Below are 21992 nucleotides of genomic sequence, written 5' to 3'. Positions count from 1 at the left end.
TGTATGTATTCGCAGCCATTTCCTCTCCTAATTGTCAACAGCTGAGAGCTGCTTTACCCAAAGTAAATGTTGTTTAATATTTTTAGTTGCTATTTTGGAATTTTCATTTATTTTTAAATATCAAAACAATGCTAAAAATATATTGGACGACTTATTGTCTGCACATAAAAATATTTATTTTAAGTATCTACGAACATATGTGCGCATATATAAACGAGTACAATGTACATAATGATCAAATATATGTAATTGAGTGTGTACCCACATTATGTTTTATGAAATAATTTCTTTATAAATTCATATCCTGTGAACAGCTGAATTTTTAAATGGGATAGTAATACGGGAGAAGAAAATAACTAAGGTGTTGTTGCAGGATGTTTTTTTCCGAGCACTCGCGTTATTGATATTTAAAAGTATTCGAAATTCGATTTCAAGAACTTTAAAACTCTGACAACTGCTCGGAGAAACCTTTATTCTATCAAAATTTATTCTAAGATTTTCTGACTGACTCCTTCTTATTACGATGCCGGTGCAATCTAGGAATATGTACTCTGGTGTCTCTGCTGTTTGGTCACAGAAGCGGCACAGATTCGTGAAGCAGTCCATAATTTGTGAAATTATACTGCAGTCTGCAGTTAGTTTCGGGAACCTTTTGGTATCGAATTCTCGCAGAAGTAGCCTTGCAGCCTTGGTTGCCACTGCTTCTTTCGCCAGGATATTGTTTTCAGTGGCAACCCTGTTAAGCATTTTTATGCACTACAGTAGATAAAACCTAATAAAACAAATTTCACTGTACATTCTAATAGAAGAAAACAAATCGCGCGATTACCTCATCTAGCAACATTATTAGCCTGATTAATTTATTTTATGGAATCAACTCATAAATAAGATCGAGCGTATAAATTCTGTAGCTTGAGCAGCTTCATGAATTTTCATCTGTGAATTATTCAATATCTTATGCTCTCGGAAGAAGTCTACAGTCCGTTATCATGAAAATTTGGAGTTGAAATAATCTCTATTCTTTTCTAAAATCCCTTCCGACATCGAATAATTAGTAGAAAGATCTCTGAACAACATCCCCCTTAGTTGGAAACGGGCACGGTTAGTAGTACAGCTTTGGGATTTCATATAAAATTTGTTAACCTCAGGACCTTTGTAAAATATCAGCTTGGTTTAATTGCTACTTGGGAAGCCTAAAGATAGTATTTTTGGTAGCTAATCTGGAGGAGACTTGTAACTTCAGAAAAAGTTTATTTTACACGCTTTCTAGATAACAGCCACTACATTGTCTTATTATAGGCTCTTCAAATTTTTATTGCCAAAATAACTCGAGGGTTTCATAGTTAACTCTCAAAGAATGCGCTACGGTACTTTAAAGGTCACAATATGGTTTTTATAGCCTGCTAAGAGTATTTTAAGTTTGCACCGAAGTTTTTAACATAAAGACGGAAACGTCGGAGACCCTATAAAGTATACATAGAAATGATTACAGTGGCGAACTGCGTCAATTTAGTCATGTTGGTCTGTCCGGCTGTTTATCTGTACAGTCAAAAGAATGCTTACCTCATTTTATTGTTGTAGCAACTTTTTATTTACGTATAATATATATACTTAGTATAAAAACTTCTTGGCTTGTGCAATTAAAAGTTTCGAGAAGTGTTTAAAAGAAAAATCCGCTAGAAAGAAAAATATTTGTGCATATATACTAATGCACTCTAGAACGAATTACTCAATAGGTGTACATATGTATGTGCTATAAATCATGTATGTATATAGATAATTAAATATATGTACTTATGTATGCATGCTTGTCTTTCAAAAATCACCGATGATTCAAAACATCTTCATCTGCTCGCGTTCTTTACATGCTGTTCCTTCCAATTAAAATTCGGATATTTCTCGTGCACACTCGTTCATCCATACGTTCGTATAATTCGTTCACAGCTCATTTATCTTTGAGTTTAAGCATACAAAACAGCAACAAGAATAGCAACGACTAGTATGGGTAGTGAAGGGAAAATAAATAAATTAAAGCGGAAAGCCGATTGAAATACATATTTTCTAAATGACCGCAATCGAATGGCTGCTGCGGCACCTGTCGCTTCTTAGCAACCAATTTATTGATTCTTTTTTTTCTGCTTGGGCACACACCAACAGCAAAAATGGTGAATTAGAAAATTAATGCAAATAGAAGCTTTTGTGAATCAAGACAATTTAACATACGAACAGCTTGCCCCTGGCCTTTGGCACCGTCGCGGCTGTTCGCTGAAAGAAGAATCGAATAAACAAATAAACACAAGATTCAATAATGTATGCAATCACACAAACTTACTCACATATTTAGAATAGTATATACAGTTAGCCATAGATTTACATATTCGTATACAACGCTAATATATTTGCTTAAAATTATTTGTTAGAATAGTTGAAAAAGTTGCCTCCGAACAGTGGGCTATTTATTATTTACCTTTCTATGGAATTGAAAATAGTAAATAACAAGTAAGGAAGGGTTAAGTTCGGATGTAACCGAACATTTTATACTCTTGCAAAGTCAAATGGTATATTCGTTTGAGATTTCTTTGTGGATTGACTGATATTTTCGGTAGAAGGTCAACTATTGGAGCTGGGGTCCACAGTTTTGGTTCGATTTAAACAATTTTTGGTCACAAGGTGGCATACTTTAAACGTATTATTCACGCAAAGTGATATAATCATTGTTGCTTGATATGCATAGTGGAAAGTGAAAGAATCAGATGGAATTGAAAATGGTGTTATATGGGAAATAGGCGTGGTTGTAGTCCGATTTCGCCCATTTTCGCACTATAACATAGAAATAAGAAAATAACGTTATGTACCGAATTTGGTTGAAAGCAGAGCCCAAGATATGACTAATTTTGAACGCGATTCCTATTGTGTTATTATAGCATTAGTGGTTTAGGAGATATGCACATTAATTCTATTAGGGGCGGGACCACGCCCACTTAAAAAAAATTTTAACTGCATATGCCCCTCCCTAATGTGATCCTGTGTACCAAATAACAGTCATGTATCTTATTGCGGAGCTTAGTTATGGCAATTTATTTGTTTTTGATTAATGGCGTTTTGTGGGCGTGGCAGTAGTCCGATTACGCCCATCTGCAATACCAACTGTCTCACGGTACGAAGAAATACGTCTACCAAGTTTCATAAAGATATCTCAATTTCTACTCAAGTTAGAGCTTGCACGGACGGACGGACAGTCACCCGGATTTCAACTCGTCTCTTCATCCTGATCATTTATATATATATAACCCTATATCTATATTAGGTGATACAAACAACCGTTAGGTTAACAAAACTATTATACTCTGTAGCAACAGGTTGCGAGAGTATAAAAAGGTAGTACTAATTTTAAATGTAATAGCTATTTCTATAAAAGACAAAAAAAAAAAACGGTAACTTCGTTTGCATCGAAGCCCTTCACAAATAAAGTCCTTACAAGAACTTATGGCAGCTATATGCTTGCCCTTACACAATAATCAGTGTCAAATTTTGTGAAGATATCTCTTGAAATAAAGAAGTTTTCTATACAAGAGCCTGATTTTGATCGGCCAGTTTGCATGGAATATTTGTTCGGATATTGTAGCATTCTCTAAAATAAAAAATCCGTATTCGTGAAAATATCTTGTCAAATAAAAATTTTTTCTAAACAAGAATTTTATTCCGATCGTTCAGTTTGTATGACAGCTATATGCTATAGTGGTACGATATGGACGATTCTGACAAATGAGCAGCTTATTGAGAAGAATAAGATGTGTGCCTGAAATTTGCGTTTAAAACTGTTATTTGTCCCCAAAAATTCGCATGACATTTGATTCCACCTTGCTGAAACCATGATCTTTGTTTAAAACTATTCTACCTTGTTTTTACTACCAAGCTAAATAGGTTTATAGCACGACAAACGTTGGTGCAGTCATCATTATAATCGCGTATTCTCTTTAATATCCATAATCTGTTAATACCTATATCTACTATATGGTAGGTTAGGTTAAGTAGTCGATACTAACTTGAACAGCTTAGAACGCCGGTTCGTTTTGTTGACTAAAGCTCTTATATAATTGATTAAAAGAACATCACAAATCGAGAAAGCGTCTTGAGCTTAACACAAATTTGTTGTTACGACTAATGTCAGTTTCGGATATGCCTTCTGGTTCGCCGAGGGTAAGATTGCCGAGAGGTTTCAACCTCAGTCTTGCAAAGGCTGGACAATGGAGGAAAAAGTGCATGAATGTCTCCACTTCACTTTCTTCCATACAACTTTGTCACTTTGCGTCTGACAAGAATTTTAGCCCCACCGCATGAATGCCTATTGGACAATGGCCAGTTATGATGATGATGAAGTAACTTGATGATATTTCTAGTGATGACAGACCCTTCTTGACTAGCTTTAAGCGCACAGTTAGCGAGCTCAGCGTTAGTAATACAGCTCTGTTATCGGAGCTAAAGAGGCTGCACGGTGTAGCAGTACGTCTAGTGCTATCTGAACAGGAGCCACTGCTGCCTAAAAAACACTACAGTGATCCTGTAGTGTAAATTAATATTGACGGCGAGATCCGTACAGAAAATATCCCTTTCCAACCTTCCCTCCTAGCTTCGATCCATTTGTGAAAAAGTGTCCCTGTGCCTCTTCTCCAGCGACTCCTTTTTATCCCTTGTCGGTATGTGAGGAGAGAAAAAGCAAGCAGGAGTAGCCTCTGCGAAACAGTGATAGAAGTTTTCAGGGATGCAGTTGAAGGAGAAGAGAATTTCACTGTGTAGTAGACAATAGTTTGGCTAAAAAAATTATACAATTTATTTCGACAATAACCCACGAAAGAGATCATTGACACTGATCAGTAGTCAATGAAGATTATTGTATATAATGAAGCATCGCCTTTAGGTCCAGCGATTTGTTTCGTTCTCTACTCTAATCAATGAAGGAGATTTAATTCCAATATTTTCTGTAGTGCATCTAAAAGTCTCCGTAGTTCTGAAGTGTTAGCATAACGTTTTAAGTTTATAAATTTCGCAGTATTCAATTACACTGTTTTCGCTTTTCCCCTCCTTCTTCATCTTCGAGTTATAGCTGGCTTGATGTAAGACCACGCAAAAATCCACAAATTCAAAACAGCTGGAAAGTGTTAGCTGAAGCTTGAGTGTTGGGGGAAATAGTGACAAGTGCACAGCACATTCCTGGTTAATATACTGTTTTTGTTTTTGCTTTTGCTTGGGCTTTTTGCTGTAACCCCAATGTGGCGCTCGGCAGATGCGAATGCGCAAATTGTCACCGAAAAGTTCTTCGGTTTCGTAAGCTACCAGTAGATATTCCAATTCGCTCCCGTCAAGATTTATAGTATCCTTTCAACTCTCGATCTGCGGTTGGTGTTAATCTGCCTGTCGCTGACAACTGCTGCTCGCCTGAATTTCGCCTCTGCGGTAAATGTTGTCATGTGGTACTCGTTTGTTTGGTGTTGCTGTTCTTGTAACGTAATATAATTTTTTGTTTTTGTTGGTGTTGATATGTAATCTCTTCTGTAACTTTGCTTGATGATTTTTTGTCGTTGTTGTTGTTTCCATTATCCGAGTTGGACTCACGCAAAGCTGGAACCAAATCAAATGATCTATGGTCTGGTGACATTTTGAAATCTGACTTCACTTGTATATGGTGTTTGTGTTTTATTCCTTAGCAGTGTGTAATTAAAGATTTACTCATTAGCTCGCTTGCATTACGGATTGAATTCGTTTTGGGCGTTTCTACATTGTTGTTGCGCGTTAGATTTTTATGTGAGTCAATGAAATATTAGTTCACGGACGGAGTGCCACTCCAGGAGGTTAACAGCAGTGCAGACGAAGAGGTGTTCGTCATGCCTGCATGTGCTCGAGATTATTTCGAGTTAATGTGAGACACACATACATTTGTATACATTTTCTAATGTATTTTTCCACAGAAGAGACAGAGAATTTCTTGTAACTGTTTTGTGGCATATCTGGAAACTCGTACCCATGATGAAAAGGATTCGTTGTTTTGATCCCAACTACCTATTTGGAGAAACGCTAGTTCTTGCATTATACTCCAAATTCGTTAATAGGTCTTTTCGAGGCGATATCCGAGAGTTTTATCTGTTAAGCCCTCGAATCCACGACACTTGGGCATACGTATCCACAACAACAAGGAATATCAACTCTGCGGCAGCTTTCCTCAAAATTATTTGAAATATTTTCTGTTTTCAGCAACAATAATAACATCCTAAAGCTATAGCCTGAAGGAGCCAATTGGGTCCCCAAAGCAATCTTCAATACCAATTTGGGTCGGAAATACCATTGGCCGGCAGATTATCGAAAGCGAAAATGATATTGGACTTATATGGTATATTCGCTTCTGTTCGGCCTTATCTAGAACTCGTCTTAGATATCTAACAGCTTCACAGTTACAAGTCATAGATGAAGTATCAGAATTTGATATCAAGTCTCTTTTATCTTCGCAAAAAGTTCCTTTATGGCAAAAACTTCAATTTGTATTTAACTGAATCTCCATCTGGCATTACAAAGGACCAGTATATTCTAACTTAACCTAACTTTATCCGTTCGGTTTTTTTTTTTAATTTGAACGTTTATTTAAGGAAAAGATGTACAATAGTATTATTCAAAGTATTGCCCATCTGAAACTATGGTATAATATTTTCCTATCTTTTTGGTAATTAGTGGATTCCGTCCCAAAAGAACTGCGCCGAACAACGGCGAAGAATTAATAAGCCAATTTTCGATACCCTGTTCTTATGTGAACAGTATTTCAGTGAAGGCGTTCTAAATCGACCGAAACAAATGGTAGGCAGAAGGAGCACGGTCCGCGCTATGAGGTGGGTTAAGCAAAACTACACAGACGCTGTTTTCCAATTAGCTTTTAGCTAGCCTAGAAAATGTTTGAGTTGTGTCTAGTCGCTAGGTCGCTTTTCGGCAATCGCTCGATTCAATGTGATGTGTTGTTGTCGGTAGCGTTCCCCATAAATGGTTTTACCCGGTTGTAGAAGCTCATAGTACAGTACGCCTTTTGATCTCACCAAATACAGAGCATAATCTTGGTGTCATGGATATTCGGCTTTGCCGTTGATTTGGCTGCTTGGCGCGGTTTCACGTATAATTTTTTGCGTTTAGGGTTGTCGCATCGTTCGATGCAAAACGACTTATTTTTGTAGCATACATTCTTCAAAATGGCTGCGTCAGTGACTTCCAAAGATTCTTCGAACTCTTCTTGTATTTGGCAACAATTTTCATCAACAAATCAACTTCCAATTCATCATACCACAATTACCACTTTTAAATCGTACAAATCATTTTTGGCACGTTCGCTCAGCTAGAGCATGTTCACCACAAACTTCCATCAAAATACCATGAATTTCGGCTTCAAATTTTAATAAATATTCAAATTAAAACTTTCCAAAGTTATTCCTGCTTCGCTATTTATAATCTAACTAGTTCACTTCTGCGTCTTTATGACGCTGTGGCCCTAAATTGATACGCTTAGAATTTTTGCGGCAAATAATACTTGCTTTGCGCTAATTTTGGCTGTGAGTTTTATTTGTGGTTTGTTGTGAGTCAAATAGTCATCGACCACTTGTTGTTGTAGTGCTGTTGTCCTCTTTATGGTTTTGGCGTGGCGTTTCCTGCGTCAATCTACCATAAAAAACGGCAAATGATTGGGAATTAGTTGCGGTTGCTTTGGCTGTAATTAAATTTATTAATCTAAATATTATTGTGCGGTTTGCGTATTTTTCGTGCTATGGGTATATGAAAGGGGTGACGAGTAGACGGGGCAGTTTGAAATTTTCTAATTGTACACTGTGAATTATAATTTCTACAATATTTTAAAGGAAATTCTAGTGAAAGGAAATTATAAAAAAAAAACCACCAGTTGCGTTCAAAAAGTAGGTTTATGCGGAGTTTGAATATGATGAAAGAACCTGGCTAATGAATTCTCGGTAAGTATAGAGGCTTACTTCCGATTTATATTCGATAAGGCTGATGATAAACAACACTTAGATTTTGGAAACTGAATTTCTAAAGAGCAAATAAAGAATTAAAAAAATTCGTATACAAGTATATGTAGATTGTTTCCCTGTGAGGCCCTTTTTAAGAGTCAAGTGTTGAGATGTAGTCTGCAAAACTACTACAATAAAGTTGTAATATTCACCTGATACTTGTTGGACTTACAAGAAACTGAAATTTGTGAATTTAGATGGTGCTTTGGGTCTCATTTGTAGGTAGCACAAATATTCTGTTGAAACCAGAATAGGAATTATTCGAATATCACCCAGCTTAGCCCTAGCTGTTGTTTCCCTACTCCCATATCTTCACGGGTGGTAGAGGTGGAACTTTTCGCCCTCAGCAAATTCCATCTTTCAATGGTTGTAGAAGTTCTAACTGGACACTGTGCTACCGGGATTCATGCGGTAAGATTCAACATTTTACCGGATGTCAGTTGCATAAGCTACTTGGACAAAGATGAGATATAATCATCTCATCCTCTCCTTATCGAATGTCCCGCCTTTGCCAGATCAGAACTAAAATACATCGGATATCATAATTTTAGATATACAGCTGAAATTGCTCAAATAGAAATAAAGCACCTACGCAGTTTTGTGGTAGTTTCAAGGTGCTTTGTCGAAAGCTGATGTCCAACTACAGGAGTTTTTGTCTGGCTTCAGATTGATAGAAAAATTAACACTTCAGACCAAAAACTGTACTCATACGTTTCACAAGATTTTTTTAAATCTTTCTAAATAAAAGGAATATTAACTAAAATTTGTGAAAATAGCATTTATTTTAAATATTCACAAAAAAACTATTCTGGAACGTATAGGATTTTGCATATTTTTAATCTTTAATTTTGTCTTTATTTTTAGGATCACTTAGCTTGGTTCGGGCACATATGCAATTGGAATAACATAATTAATTAACAACTTAAGGTAAGTTTTTACATTTGTTCTATACTTAAGCGTTATACTCGTATTTGCTTAGTACGAGGGTCTAGGTATTGATCTAGTGCTTTTAATAGTTAAAAAATTTTCGGCCAAATTGGTTGGATACAGGCCCATAGATCAATTTTTATATCCTGAACAACCGTATATTATTATCAAAGGCATCGCTACAATCTGCGAACATATTGTTCAGGTCGGATCATATTATACTATATAGCTGCTATTTAAACTGTCCGATCAAATTTAAGAAAAATATCTTTTTTTTACCCTATTGTGCTATAAGAATGCACCCATATTCTGGATTCGGTGCAACCGAAGTTAACGGTTTTGCTGTTCACTCAAACTGAAATTATACAAATTAAAGGTAACATCATCTCTACTTTATTTTACGTTTCTTGTGTTATGCGTTTAAGAACAAGCACTAAAGACCACCGTGGGTGGGAGAGGGTAATGATCAGTACCATATTATTTTCATATTCACATGGTAGCAATTTATGCTTATGTTTTTTAGTTTTCACCTTAATTTTTCTTTTGAAATTAATGATAATGAAAGTAGTTTTACGAGAAATTCTGCTAGATGTCGCTCTATTTAAAAAAAAATTGAAATTAAAAAATTGTGTAAGAGAGCAAATATCATGTTGCTAATATACATATATACTAACTCACTTCGTCTAATTTCATATTCAGTTTTATAATTGATTATATTTTTTCGACTATATGTATGTATGTAATAGAAAGTTATCAAAACCCGCATCGAGTAAGATGACAGCAGCATCGAAAGCATCACTCACGCTGTGAGTGGCCGGTAGCTATTCAACATCCTTCCATCCAACTAAAAACATACTTTTCATATTTCCATTATTATTTTGTTGTCTTCTTTACATTTGTGATTTTCCATTTTCTATGTTTTTGAACGGCGAGCGCATGGAAAAGCCACGGCACGTGCCACAGCAGTTTTTTTGAGTGGAGATTCTATGCACAGAAGTATGTATTTGTTCACACGCATAGAAAAATCATTGCTGGATATACCATATGTATGTATAGAAATATGAACATATATACATATATATATATATACTTATATATAATATATACATATATATAATATATACATAGAGCATACTCAAATATTGAGTTATCAAGCATTGCGCAACATTCACCTCACTGTCTCCTGGCTGCCCACATTTGACTGCATGAATGAATGATTTTATACATACATACACACAAGCATACAAACTTGTATGTATGTGTATGTTTTTATGTATCTGTACACTTATTCCCTTTTGTAGTGGGGGTATGAGTGGCGCTCCGTAGTTTGTTAAATCATAAATATATTAAAATAAAAGTATCATCTTATGGCAATTGACATTTCGTGTGCTTGCATTTAACTCAAGTGAATTTGATGTACAGCGAATGTGCACAGTGAGAAAAATCAAACGGAAATTCGATATAAAGTTAGAACTTCTTTTTATAATAAGCTTGATGAGGCATATAATATCTTGCCTGAGGCATTTTATACCTTGCCGCTTAGACTCCTGTAGTTTATCGCTTAGTTAAGAGCTAGTCCGTGCAAACTTCTTAGCAGCCTCATAGGCATAACGCACGATGATAAAAAGAGTTGTTAATATTCGACTACTTAGCTTTCTTCCAAGAAGCCACAATTTTCATTACCTTTAAAGTCCTGACTTTTTAATAAGAACGGAAACGTCACAAGCGGTTTTGATATTGAGTTTAGCTTAAGATTTTAGATCGAAAGAATCGGTTGCAGACCTTTACAAATTTGTTCAGTCTCGTTTGTTGCCTGAATGTCAGCATACTAATTTATAGATACTAGGATTTAAAACCCATACAAAATAAAGTTAATCTCTCTCAAATTATTTTCATGCACTCAGTTTTTAATAAAGAGTGTTTGTTTTGAAGACATGTGGCCGCATATAATTTAGTGTTATGGTCAAGAATTTAGCTTTATTATAAGGACATTTGCCATTATGTTTCAAATATAATTTTAGGCAAGTGACGCGCCGAATATTCTCTTCCAACGCGTAAATCGTTTTGGGTTTATCTGCATGGACAAGCGACTTCACATAAACCCACAAAAAATAGTTCAATGATGTTAAATTGCAAGGTCTTGGGGGCCACGCCAGAGGCCCACGACCCGATATAATGCACCCACCAAAAGTTTCGTCCAATAAATTGATGGATTTGTTGGCTATATGGCCGTCTTGCTGGAACTAATGGTCGTCCATATCAACATCCTTCAATTTAGGCACGAAGAAGTCATTAATCATGGCTCTATAGCGTTCCCAATTGACTGTAACATGATGTCCGGCTTCATTTTTGAATTAACCAATAATTTCCCCTGCCCATAGAGCACGCCAAATAGTGATAGTTTGAGGATGTAACGGCGTCTCAACAATGGCTTGTGGATTATCATCACTCCAATTCATTATGAAATTGTAAACGAAAATAAGTATAAATCGAGTAACAGCCGTTAAAAGGATCAACTCCGAACAAAAATTTGTCTGGTTGAAAACCACACGTCTAAACAAACACCCGTCATAAAATAGTCGTAAAATTTCCCCGTTTACTTTTTTCCGAAAACTCGAAAACCGCCACCAGCAAAGATTCAATACTGTCTATGTTCGGATTTTCTTTAGAAAACACTAAAGATTCCTTTCCATAAAAATCATGGGAGTAGATTCATTTGAAATAAGGCAATAACATACTATATCTGAGGCTCTCTTTGTAAAATTATTGTTCGGATTACATTAAAGATTGTTCATTAATTCATGCTCTGAAGCAGATAGCTATAAATAACAAGTTGAGGAGCCATCTATTTCGTTCTCCTAGGTGCATATCGGGTTCGCTTGATCTATTAAGGCTCTAAAGCGTTGAAAGCGTCTACGGTGTAACAACTAAAGCATTTCTAGCTAGAATATTCATAGGGACCAGTGTAAACTAACATCTAGCTTCAAAATATCTATGAGTTATATTTATTTCTTTCGACAAACATTGCATATCTATAGAACAACAGTTGTCTGGACCGTAAAGACTTTTGGAAAATGAAAATTCTTAACCATAACGGGAAACTAGCGATTTCATTCATTCACTTTCTGATTTATAATTTCCTCGCCCCTGAGGGACAGCAAATCTCTTCAAAGAACATAGCTTCCCGATTTGTTGTATATTAGAGAAGGTGTGTTCTGATGATTTCACATTTGCTTGAAAGATCTAAAAAGCTCACCCGCAACACTGTTTGAACTACATATTCTCTGTTTTCGGCCGTTGCAAAAGTCCGATATGTTTTTACCGTTATCGCTAACAAAGTTTTGATATGTTTCATGTAATTTGTCAAAATTAATTATGACATCCAACCACAGGCGTTGCCATGAAACTCAAACGGTCACCCAAAACCAAATCCACCAAATAAAAACAACATCATCATAGGTCCCGCACAAGTCAAGTCAACTTTGATAAGTTCATTAAAAAAGGTTTTTTTTAAGAGAATCCGCATTTCGTGGACGAGCATTACGCTAACGATACGTTGAAATGCCCTTTAGCAACCGGCTTGTGCGTTGCCTTTCACTGTGTAATAAATTGATTTGTGCCAATGCACGTACCAAAATTGTGGGCGAGTGATTGACAGCTGGCTTGACTGGCATATGGCGAGCCTTCACTCAGCTGCGGGCAAAATATTAGCAATGAAATTTCGGCGTCGAAGCTGTGCATATCATAGATTTACAGATTTCAGTGGCGTCATTATTTGATGTGGGTACCAACAAGTTGAATCCAAGCGTGGGCGATGTGTGTCTTAAAAGGAAAATATTAGTGGAATTTTATTAAAATTCGAAAGAGAGGTTTTTCTTTTTTTTTTATGTAACCGAAGTGAGATCTAACTGCCAATAAAGCCAAGTTATTGATTCTAAGGAAGATTCTTCATCGTTTTATATTTTGGTTTTGTACAAACATAGAATTTTCCTACCTCTATTCCCTTCTATTTAACATATTTATGTCATGCCCTGAACAGGGTATATTAAGTTTGCTACGAAGTTTGTAACACCCAGAAGAAAGCGCCGAAGACCTTATATAATATATATATGTATATAAATCATCAGTATGGCGAGCTGAGTTGAGTTAGCTATGTCCGTCTGTATGTCTGAGCGTCCGTCTGTATATACGTGACTAGTCCCTCAGTTTTTAACATATCGTTCTGAAATTTTGCACATTTTCAAAAGCATTGTTCATTTGTCGAACCGATATCGATTAAACGCTCGGAATCAAGTTCTTGTATGAGTTTAACGAGGTATCTTCACGAAATTTCGCATGGATTATTGTCGAAAGTAATGATACGATTTTCGAAGAAATTGTTCAGATCGAACTTAACGTTTTTTCTTGTTTGTTTTTAATAATTCAATATTCAAAGCTTTTTAATATTAAATTTCTCTCCCAATCTCTCAGTCTCACTTTTTATTTTCTGCCAACGAAATATTTCTTTGATTTTTAACTTACCTTCGGCGCTTATGCATTTGCACTTCAATTAGATTTCCGCCTCTCATCCCGCTGTCATTTAATTTTTTACCGTTAACACACGGGCAATGCTTCTCTTTGATTTACTTCGGATTTCTATTCAATTTTCGGCTGACTGTGCCTTTTTAAGTGCCTCAAATATATTATTACCGCTATACTTCCGTGTGTTACACTGCCGCTAGCCGGCTTGCCACATCACTACATCAGAAGTCCCTTCGTTATTTTTGTTGTGCACTCAGTTTCAGTTTTCGCATTTATTTGCTTTTTATACTCTCGCAACATGTTGCTACAGAGTATAATAGTTTTGTTCACCTAACGGTCCGTCCGTCTGTGCAAGCTGTAACTTGAGTTGAGAAATTGAGATATCTTTATGAAACTTGGCACACATGTTTCTTGGTACCGTAAGTCGGTTGGTATCGCAGATGGCCGTAATCGGACCACTGCCACGCCTACAAAACGCCATTTATCAAAAACAAATAAATTGCCATAACTAAGTTCCACAATAAGATATAAGACTGTTACTTCGTATGCAGGATCACATTAGGGAGGGGCATCTCCAGCTTAAATTTTTTTTAGAAGTGGGCGTAGTCCCTCCCCCTAATGTACCCACCTCCTAATCCGCTAAAACTATAATAACAAATTCACTGAGAAAAAATGTTTTTAGTACCTCTATCGACAGTGTGAAAATGGCTGAAATCGGGTGACAACCCCGCCCAATCCCCAGATAACGGTACTGTTAAAAACTACTAAAAGCGCGATAAATTATAACACATATATAATGAAATCTTAAACGAGTATACCATTTGACTTTGCGAGAGTATAAAATGTTCGGTTACATCCGAACTTAGCCCTTCCTTACTTGCTATTTATTAACTTCATTTCAATTTCCGTTGCTTGTTTTGTCAACCGTTTCGTGGCATTTACCTCTTGAATGCCTTCTTTGCTTTCGTTTTTGGTGTAGTAAAGTGTATATACTTGTAGAATCTTAAAGAATTTTGGTTTTGTACATTCATCGACCCTATACCACCCTGCAAAAATACAAAAAACTCCTTAAAAGAACCTTTTTTTTATCAGTCAGTTTGTATGGCGGATATACTATAGTAATTCGGAAATTGCTTCGTTGTTTTGGGCAATAACCCATGCCTAATTTCGTGAAAATATCTCGTCAAAAAACAAAGTTTTCCATACAAACACTATCATTCATTTTGTATGGCAGCTATATGCTTTATTGGTCCGATATAGACGGTTTCGACAACTGAGCAGCTTCTTGAGGAGAAAAGGACGTGTGCAAAAGTACAAAGCGATAGCTCAAAAACGGAGTGGCTAGTTATACACAGACAGATGGACGGATAGGCGGACATGTCTAAATCGACTCAGCTTGTCGTGCTGATCATTTATATATGTATTTTATAAAATCCCCGATGTTTCCTTCTGGGAGTTAAAAACTTCGGGGCAAACATAATACACCCTGTTCAGGGTATAAAAATTCGCATGCAAATCTTTCAGGGGCTTTCCTTAACTCATCGCTGCTAGTAGTACACCAGTTGAGCTACTATAGTCATGCTAACTTTCAGAGTTTCGTCTGCTTCCAGTACCACCTGGACCCATTTATAAATCTCCTTTCTGGATGTCTATATATTCATGTTGTTCCCATAGATTTACTTCCTACATTATCATATGTTGTTTCATTCTTTCTCGACACTATACTCTAAAAAGGTTAAAATATTTGTTGGGATCATCTTCGATGCTTCGATCACCCTGTAGATTTGAAGGAGGGGGAGACTTTAAACTTTTGCCCATAATAGGAAGGACGACATGGAAAAAAGGGCTCGACGTAGACGAGTTCTAAAGCATAACCTTTGGAAGTTTTACGCATATTTGACTTAAATCGGACAAATTTACACAAAGTTATCATCTTTTGAAAAATCGATAAAAAAACGAACGAACTTTTTACATGACCTAATATCTTTCTGCTTCCATCCGCATAGTTGTTTCCCACCACAGAATTGAAGAACGTGCTCGATTTCGTTGTGAATCATAGTCGTCATGACTGCAGGGTTAAACTATTTCTAAGAATCAGTAGATAGAACATAGATCCGGTTGTCCAAGTTGTGCTTCTAGTAGCGAAATGTACGCTCGACGTCGCAGAGTTAAATTGCACCGGAAATTAAATTTCTTAAAAACTGCTATTGTTCTTACCTATATACCTCGTTTATATATATATATATATATATATATTAAACATACTCGCTTATTCACTCACAAACTGAGCTACTATATTTAGTGCCTAAGTGCCTTTAATTAAATTAAAAATTTGTAAATGGTTCCCGTTAAAATGTCTGAGTTGCAAAAAGTTTATGGGCTCTAAGCCGAAAAGACAGCGTGTACCGCAAAAGTCATCGGAAGTGCGGTAGGCAGCATATGTTATTACCGAATGACAAGTGAAATGTTTTCCATTCTTAACATGTAAGGAAGGGCTAAGTTCGGGTGTAACCGTACATTTCATACTCTTGCAACTTGCAAGGATCAAAGTCGTTTGAATTCCTTCAGGTGTTAGCAAAACTTTATAATAAAAACTTCATTGTTCGACGAAATCGTGAATGGCTTACAATAAAATTTGGTATCATATTAACTTATCTTCAAGGTATATATAGACTCAGTCTTATTACTATATCTTATTTTCCGTCATTAAAATATCACAACTCTCGACCAACCTAAAAGGTTTGAAGTCAGGTGAAAAGTCGGAAATTATTATATACTTGTAGGATATATTAGGAGCAGAGAAATGGAAATGCTGATTACATTTACTTGGCCACTGACATATATTTGGAGTGAAGTAAGCTGGATGTTTTAAAATTCTGAATATCAGTTATATTAAGAGCTAAGGTAAATTTAATACCGATTTCATCCATTTTAGGCACAAATATATAATGTTATTAGAAAAATACCATCTATCAATTTCATTAAAATAACTTCCATATAGGCCGATATATTTGGTATAAAGTCAAGTTTGGAAGTAAAAGGTCAAAAATATTTATATTGGGTGTATGGGGGCTAAGGGAAGTATAGACCCGATTCAATTCATATTGGACACAAGGGTATTTATTATCAAAAAAAAATTTTCCCTGAATTTCAATAACATATTTCAAAGATTGACCAATACTTTCGGCAAAAAGTCCCCATACGTATTGAGGTCCACATATTAGGTATGTGGGAGCTTGAACATTTATGGTCCGAGTAGGTCCGGAAATATTTATTTTCACCTAAATGTTGACCTTGCCATGCCTATCATCCAATTTTGACCTCGGCTCCTCAAATATCATCCCAGGTGTAAAATCTAATGTAATTTATCGCTCTTTTAATAGTTTTTAATAAAACCGTTATATGGGGAGAGGGCGGGGTTATACAAGTAATTCGATTTCATCCATTTTCACACTGTCGGTAGGAGTTCTTCTAGGAACTTGGTTATGGTGGCTTGGGTGGTTTAGAAGCTATGTACATTAAACTTATTAGAGTTAGCAAATTATCGCTTGCATAGACGGATGGATGGACAGACGTACAGACAGACAGTCACTCGGAATTCAACTCTTCCATTCATTATCCTGATCATTCATATATATGTATATAACCCTACATCTAACTCAATTAGTTTTAGGTGATAGAAACAACCGTTAGGTGAACAAAACTATTATACTCATGTTGCGAGTGTATAAAAATTGCAATAGTCTGAATTCAACACCTCGTTCATACTCCTCCTATCCGGCTCAATCACTTGCATTGCATCGATGTCACAATGTTGCCGGTGCTTTTCTCGCTCCGTCCACCTACACACATTTTAAATTTTCTATATTCGTAAATTTATTATATATTTTTAAATTTCCTTTCGCTTGCACTCTCACTTTCCACATTCTCTTCATCTTGTCACGCCCACTCACAGCGTCCTTTACATCTTCCGCTTATCTCCTCACAGTTCTTACCTGACAGCTGAGCCAAATCGCGCTTTTACCTTGAAATGTCACATTAAAATTTCACGAGTTACTTTTTCATTTATTCCGTTAGCATTTCTCTTGGTGGTTTGGCAATTGATTTTCTATTTATGAATGAAAACCTTACTTTATCCCTTGAATTCGTATTCCAACCGGTTTTTGGTCTGCTCCCGATTGTAACGGTTAATAGCTAACACTTTGTGATGTGTTGGTAAGTTTACTTGCTCATTGGTATCTTTTGAGTGGGTGTAAAGATACAGTTGAGCCTAGATGATGGTCCTAGATGACGGCAATATGAATATAGTTTAAATATGGAATGAGAGGATAAAGTTAAGCGAGTTATTCGTCCTGTGTGAATGATGCACCAACATCGGGTCTTTTCATAATGGAAATTCTTGCTTTTGAGAGGCCGATATCCTGTGGAGAAGTGGCAGAAGTGGCAATAGGTTCTTCCCGTAGTCAACTAATCTCAACACTCGACTCAGTTTACTTTATACTGAGAAACTGCTATGGGTACAAGTGCTATGCAAACTACACTATAACTTTCTAGTACACTATATTGGGGGGTCACCAATTTGCGTAGAAAGAATTACATTATCGTCGAAAGGAGTTTTAATAAACAGACTGAAATGGGTGCTACAATCTGACCGCAAGCAAGGGCTATAAACTTAGCATCGTTCGGTTGGACTTTGTGAAATTTTCATAATTTTCAATAAATACTTATTGAAACCCTGTTCTTCCTGGAGCAGCTTGATGAACGATAAGCCCATTGAGGACTTACTAAATAATAATCATTTTTAAAATACCACCATTAAATGTTTCATTAAAAAGCTGACGGAGACATATCCGGAACGTTTATATTGGTTAAAGATGAACATACTAGCTTTAGTTTTCTCTGATTTTTACATGTTGATCCACTTGTATTTCCTGAATCTGAATATATTCTTCATCTATTTTTGGATTTCCTTCGGCTAAGAAGACCCCTTATAAATACAGATGCTTTGTAAACAGTTCTGTTCTTGATAGGTAGGTACAACCTTCTACAAACTTCAAATGTTGGTTGCAGGGTCGAGTCTTTTACTTGATATGTGAAATATGTTGATAACTTTGCTTTCCATACATTCGATCTCAAATACAGAGTAGTGATTTTAAGCTTCCGTTTTTCTTTTTATTTCTAAAAAATAATAGGATAAGTCGAAATTTCCAAAATTTTCTTCTTACTTTTACACATTTCTCTTTCCACTTAATTGCCCTTGAGCAAACGTCTCATTCCTGCCGCAGGGCCCTCACTAATGCTCTAGCACTTGATGTCCTTCCGAGCATTATTTACCAAACGAATGCACTTCATTTACTCAATTTCAAATTAATCTGTCATTAATGGCGAGTAATTCATGAATTTCCCATCAATCTTTTCGTTTGGCGGCGTGTGTGACAACACTGCTGAGGGATGTTGCCGATGTCCGGGCACCTGAGCGCTCGCCCGGCTGCCCACAATTTTCAACTAATTTTGGCAGTATCGACGGGAAGATTCTGCGACAGCCTGTTGTTTTTGCAACATTCCAACATTGTGACAGACCGACATGATGTCGTAATTATGTCGAACGCTTCCTGACCATATTGATGCCGTTTGCGGTCGACATTACAAAGCTGTGTTAAGCGTGCAAAACATGAACAACAATGCAAGGCTATAGTTTTAGCAGGAGAGAAAAGTTAACTGCAAAATGTATGTATCATTGTTCGTTCAGCAGCTCTGCCGTATTTCACTTAAACACGGCAATTTCGCCTTTCCGTCCGTCTACTTGTGTGACGTCTCATTTGCTTGCGACCGCCAAAAGTCGCAACTGTCACAATATATCCCTCTCTCATCGCTTCCTTCAGCTTCCATCTCCGCCCACGGACAGCCACTTCCATTAAGTCTTCTGTGCATTTGCCCTTTTCAATTTCAATCAAACGTAAAAATGCTTTCGTTGTTAGCCTTGCCACACGCTGCGCTGTCATTTTGGCCTTTCTACCCATAATAAAATGAGTGGAGCGGCCTAAAAGTTTTTCCACTACCTGTATTGCTTTTTGTGTTTTGAATGATTGCTACACTGGAATTATTATTTTTGTTTTTCTGGAAGCGTGGAACGGTATTCTTAAATGCCTTATGAATATACACGTCTTCAGGTTTTAGCTCTATTTCAAATATTGCCTCAGTGTTCTGTGAAGTTTTAACAAACAATCAACCTTGCGACGGATACTGTTATAACTCTGTCTAAAGTCGACACCCTAATAAATGGAGTTTTTGTTGCTTTAACTCCAAAACATATAGCACTGTTATATTTCGTTACTAAAGCTCTGGTCATACCAAACACTTCTCGTCGCTTCCGAAAAATTCTTAATAGTGCAGTTATCGATATCCATAAACTTATCTTTGCTTAAAAATATTTCATTTGCGTAGACGAGATCGAACAAGTTTTTTCAACTGAAACCACGTAATACCGCAAAGCTTTTTGATAGAGACAGTTCGAGTTCGAAAAGTATTCCAGACTAGAAACGAAAAACAGAGTTTAAATTCTTTTGGTTCTCCCACTCTGTAGGTATGTTAAAACCTCAACAAATAATCGAGGATATTTCCGACTTTGAATGGAAATTCAATTCATTCGATAATTTAACTCTGCGACAAATCGTTTATTCCCCAATTAACTAAAGTAATATGTAAAGGGTAAAAGTAATATGTAACGGCGTCTCGATAACGGCTTGTGGATTATCATCACTTAAAATGCAACAATGTTGTTTATTAAAGTACCCATTTAAGCAAAAGTGCGCTCAATCGTTAAACCTGATTTTTTTTTGGGAAAGTCGGGATCGGTAGCAATCTCGTTTTGAACCCACTCACCATACGAGCGACGCGCTTGATGGTCGTCCGACCTAGGAACGACCAAGCGGAGAGTAACAATAAACTTTATATAATGTTTCGAATTGCCATGACCTATGAACTTCAGGACGAGGCTCACTTGTTAGTATTTTTTCCTTCTGATAAAGCCCAAGGAATATATAATGTCTACCTTGTTTACTTCTCCAGTTAAAGCTGTTTGTCTTTCCTTAATATGTCCTCATATTTCTAAGGGATCCAATTCAGTCCACGGATATTTTCATCTACCTAAATGAGGAATGAATATTAAAACTTAAAATATCGTGGCAAGCACGCCACTTTTACCACCGTTAGAGATCCGGAGCATACAAAACTGGAACACCCTATTTGAATACACTTTCTACAAGAGGTTTAACGAATGGTATGCAAATGATATAGTTTGTTTTGTCCACGGCAAGTTCTCTGGCGTTCTAGTTTCGATTTTTGACTTTGGTACAATATAAGGTTTTGAAGCAATGGTTATTAGATCCAGACCATAGACATCAGATTATTTGTTTTGCGTGAATTATGTGAGATATACCTATATACCCTGAATAGAATATATTGGGTCAAGTAAAAAGTTCGTTCGGTTTTTATCTAAGAGATGGCGTTATTGTCCTTAGACCTGATTGACGGCCAGGAAGGTTTTGCTGTGTGTTTGGTGGGATGGGCAAGGAATCATCTACTGCGAGCTGCTCCCCTATGGTCAAACGCTCAATTCGGCCCTCTACTGCCAACAACTGGACCGCTTGAAGGCAGCACTCATCCAGAAGAGGCCATCTTTGATCAACAGAGGCCAAATTGTGTTTCATCAGGACAACGCCAGGCCACACATGTCTTTGGTGGCTCGCCAGAAGCTCCTGGAGCTCGGAGGGGAGGTTCTAATGCATCCACCTTATAGTCCGGACCTGGCACCAAGTGATTACCATCTTTTCCTGTCCATGGCGAACGCGCTTAATGGTGAGAAGTTGGCCTCAAGAGAGGCCTGTGAAAATTGGCTCTCCGAGTTTTTTGGCAATAGGGACGCAACCTCTACGAGAGGTATAATAAAGTTGGCATCTCGTTGGCAACAAGTTTACGAACAAAACGGCGCATATTTGACTTAAATCGGACAAATGTACGCATAGTTATCATCTTTTGAAAAATCAATAAAAAACCGAACGAACTTTTTACTTTACCTAATGTTAAGTCTGCCACGAAGTTTGTAGCAACCAGAGGAAACGTCGGAGAACCTCTAAAATATATATATATCATTGATCAGCTTGACAAGATGAGTCGATTTAGCCATGTCAATCTGTTCGTCCGGCTGCCCGTACTAGTTTCTCAGTTTTTGAGATATCGATCTGAAATTTTGCACACGTCCTTTTCTAGCCAAGAAACTACTCACTTGTTGGAACCGCCGATATTGCATCACTATCGCATATAGCTGTTATACCAACAGAACGATCGGTATCAAGTGCATGTATGGAAAACTTTTGATTTGACGAGATATCTTCACGAAATTTATCATGGATTATTGTCCAAGGCATTGGTGCAATCTTCAAAGAAATTGTTAAGATCGAATCACTATAGCATATAGCTGGCACACAAACT

At 36.7% G+C, this 21992-nt stretch overlaps 1 protein-coding gene across 13 annotated transcripts in view; it reads left to right on the top strand.

Moving 5' to 3' along the window:
• Mef2 (myocyte enhancer factor 2) overlaps nucleotides 1–21992 on the top strand; it is a 185045-nt gene that overhangs the window by 102705 nt on the left and 60348 nt on the right. For all 13 annotated transcript variants that reach the window (XM_070108600.1, XM_070108587.1, XM_070108590.1 and 10 more), the window contains one exon: nucleotides 8919–8981. The gene's annotated coding sequence lies outside the window, so the exon portion shown is untranslated. The remainder of the gene's footprint in view (nucleotides 1–8918; nucleotides 8982–21992) is intronic.

The sequence above is a fragment of the Bactrocera oleae genome, chromosome 4, assembly GCF_042242935.1.
Source record: "Bactrocera oleae isolate idBacOlea1 chromosome 4, idBacOlea1, whole genome shotgun sequence".
Lineage (NCBI taxonomy): Eukaryota > Metazoa > Arthropoda > Insecta > Diptera > Tephritidae > Bactrocera > Bactrocera oleae.
Note: the sequence above shows the minus strand (reverse complement) of the source record. Positions and strands in the feature narration are given on the sequence as shown.